The sequence below is a fragment of the Lagopus leucura genome, unplaced genomic scaffold, assembly GCF_019238085.1.
Source record: "Lagopus leucura isolate 7727_CA_CO unplaced genomic scaffold, USGS_WTPT01 Super-Scaffold_100157, whole genome shotgun sequence".
NCBI lineage: Eukaryota > Metazoa > Chordata > Aves > Galliformes > Phasianidae > Lagopus > Lagopus leucura.
The window spans coordinates 21,035,286-21,039,242 of record NW_024962334.1 but is presented as its reverse complement, the minus strand read 5'-3'; positions in this window follow the sequence as shown (position 1 = coordinate 21,039,242).

Genomic DNA, 3,957 nt, shown 5'->3' with positions numbered 1-3,957 from the left:
GTTGGTGTGGATTCAGTTCTGTTTGTTCAACTCTTGGGAATTGAAGTTATTCCTGCCCATGCTGAAGGAGTGACAGAAGGAAAAGCTTCTCTAAGGTAAGGAGCAAGAACACTCGTCTGGTGCGTGCGCACACAAAAATGAATTGATAGAGAAGTAGATGATCAATGTGTCATGATTGCATTGCTGAAAGGAAATGAACAATGAGGCAATGGAAAGCTGAAGGAACTGACTTCAGCTTGTAGAACCTATATTGAGCTTTATTCTTAGTGAATTGTAAATGGGTTTCTGCACTGTCTTGGACTAAAAGAACTTCAATGGTTACTGAACTGCTAATTATCGAAGTAGAATAGCTGCTAGGTTCGGGTTTTTAAGTGAAATAACTTCTTTTGAAGGTAAGCCTTCAAAAAGTGCAGTAGTCTTGCAGAGAACGTGTAGTAATATTTTTAGAGAGAAAAGAATAAGTAACTAGAAGACCACTTGCTTAGAGAAAATGGTATTTAAAACTTGTGATTTTTGGTGCTGCAGGATAGAACCCTCTTCTAATTCCTGCGGTCACATTACTGTATGTTTAAAATACTGCTTTTAAGTCACATTAACCTTCTAATGTCAAACTTAACTAACTGAAGTCAAAATATGTCATAATTTAAAGTAAATTCATCTGACAAACTAAAATATATTGCCCAGCTCTTTGATGTTTTGGTACTGTTTGTTTAGGTTATTTATTTATAGATTATTGATATGAAAGTAGTCCTACACTTACATAGCTACTGTTCTGCATTTCTTTTTCCAGATATATTCATATTTAATTTATACTAACCTTCTTCACTGACACGTTCACTGCCTTATGTCCTTGCTTCTCTTCCTTTTCTCTTCCCCAAGGCTATTTGCAATGTTTCCCAGTGGTTGAGCCTTGCCAGTGTCTATGGTAGTGCTGTGGGGACTGACGCCTAGAATATGATCTCCTAGCTAGAGTAACTGTCAAAATACTCTTTCTAGCTTGCTTCCCTATAGAAATTGCCAGCAGCCAGATAGGTGATGTAACCCAGCAATGGGAATGTGGCTAAGGCACTTCCTCTAAGCTAAACAGGTATCCTCCAGCACTGGAGCATTTGGCTCCATCTGCCTTTCCCATATTGAAAGCGATTTCCCATTAATGAAAATCTGATGGTGGTGATACACTGGAACAGGTTGCCCAGTGATGTGGTGGATGCCTCCTCCCTGGAGGCGTTCAAGGCCTGGTGGGATGGGGCTTTGAGCAACGTGATCTAGAGAGAGGTGTCCCTGCCTGTAGCAGGGATGTTGGAACTAGAAAATCTTAAAGGCCCCTTCCAAGCCAAACCATTCTGTGATTCTACGATTTGATGAAATGGTGAAAGATTCCTCATATTGCCATGAAATGATCTGTCCTCTGGAAATATTTGGGATGGAGGTGTATCTTACAAAGGATTTTAACAGGCTTGGATATTTTGGAATTGTTCAAGTGAAATGTTTCTTCAAATGATTCTGCTATCATGGCTGAGGTAGTTTTTCTGTCTGGTTGGTTTGTTAGACTGTGTGGATTTTCTAATGCTTATAAGTACTTTTTTAATTAGTATAAAAATTTAATTCTAAACTGTCAGATCAATAAATATTAAGCACTCACTTGACTTAGTGCAGCACTAAGCAGCAGTGTTCAATGTAAGCTTCATAATTTTTAGATTCAGAACTTTGCCTATCGCTTGTGTTTTCATTAATGATGCCAAAACAAGAACAACAAAACACTCTATAGAAATCTTGTCAACCTTTAGATGCTGGAAGGGCACTCCTAGGTTTCCTGGAGCCTTCTCTTTCCCAGGCTGAACAGCCCCAGATATCTCAGCCTGTCTTCATAGTGGAGGTGTTCCATGTTTAATCATTTTTGTGGCCCTTCTCTGATCACACTCTATCAGGTCCACGTCTCTCCTGTACTGAGGACTCCACATCTGTACGCAGTACTCCAGGTGAGGTCTCACCAGCACAGAGGGGCAGGATCATTTCTTGCCCTGCTGGTCACGCTGCTTTGGGTGCAGCCCAAGATATGGTTGGCTCTCTGTGCACACTGCTGGCTCATGTCCAGCTGCCATCCATTAGTGTCCCCAGGTCCTTTTTGGCAGGGCTGTGGAGGGGGTTGCCATGACCCAGCTGCAAGACTTCGCACTTGGCTTTGCTGAACCTCACAAGGTTCCCCTGGGCCCATTGCTCAAATCTGTCTAGGTCTCTGGATGGCATCCCGCCCCTCAGGCATGTCAGCCTGGTGTCATCCACAAATTTACTGAGTGTGCGCTCAATCCCACTGTCAATGTCATTGAAGATATTTAAAGAGTACCAGTCCCTGTGCTGACCCCTGGGGGACATCATTCACCATTGATCTCCATCTGGACAGTGACCCATTGACCACTACTCTCTGGCAACCAGCTTTTTATCCATGGAGCAGACCATCTGTCAAATCCATATCTTTCCAGTTTGGGGAGAAGGATGTTGAGGGAGATTGCATAAAAGGCCTTACTGATGTTCAGATAGATGGCATTGGTGGCTCTTACCTTGTCCATTGGCACAGTTAGACCATCGTAGAAGGCCTCTAGGTCAGTCAGGCAGCACTCGGTGAAGCCGTGTTAGTTGTCTCATATCACCTCCCTCTCTTCTATGTGCAGTAGCATAGCTTCCAGGAAGATCTGCTCTATGATCTTCTCCAGCACAGGGGTGAGGTGAGTGAGGCAGACGGGTTGGTAGTATCCTGGGTTGTCCTTTCTAACCTTAAAAATGGGTGTGACATCACTTTTTTCCAGTCACCAGGAACTTCACCCGATTGCTGTGACTTTTCAAACATCATTGAGAGTGGCTTGGCAACATATCAGCCAATGCCCTCAGGACTCTGGGATGCATTACAGTTTTTACAACTGTGCAAATTTTTATGAGAACTAACACACAAAACTGTGTAGGTTAGTGGAGCAAAGCCAAGGAAGTGAAAAGCAAAATAAGCAAATTAACTTTTTCCTAAATGCACATTTTACTTTTATCATGTTTACTCTGAGCGAGAGTCAGCCAGATTTCCATGACTTTCTTTTGCCGGTTCCCAACAGGAAACGTCCATAATCAGAAATAGAAGTGTTTTTGAAAGGTAGAAACAGGTTTCTGGTTTGTGTGCCTTTTTCCCCTGAAGCCTTAGGTTTTTTTATAGACAGCTGTCATTAAAGCTTGCAGCTGCTTTCTGTTATTCCTAAAGGTGTTTAATACAAGCTGGCAAAGGGAAAAGAAGTTAAAGGAGGAACTGAAAGAGGTAAAAGACTTACTTGAGAGTGGGATGAGAGGGATGATAAAACACATAATTAGCAGAAATGGATACTAAAAGTGTACATTATAAAATATGAGACTAAGAAGAATAGGAACAAAGCAGAACGGGATCTAAAATGATTGAAGAGGAAAGGGAAAAGCTGCAGTTTCCAAAAGGAGATGGACAATAAGTAGGATTCACCTTTTGCAGATACACAGTATTTATTTTGTATTTTGAAATAACACTGGCCATACATGTCATGCAGGCAGCTTCTTCCTATCAGAAATCTGAGATTCATTACTAAAAGTTCTGTAAAAGTGAGAAGTGCATCCCTAAAACTGCTGGAGTTGCAGACACAGAGGAAGACATGGAAAGCAGAGTCCTCTGGGAGCTGTGCACAGACATAGGAGATGTCAGTCATCCTGGATCCATTACCATCTGTTTACACTAAGGCAGGCAATCAATTTTTACAGGCTGTCATAAAACAGAGATTTTTCTCCTTGCTTAGGAAAAAAAAGTATTAATTTCCCTCAGCTTTTTTCCCCTCTCCTCTTTTATAGCAGCATGAATCTGCTCAGAAATCAAGTCAGTAACATTGATGGAGTGAAAATACTCCCATTAAATTGGCAAGAGCTTAAGACATGAAATAGCAATCCCTTTAAGCTTCT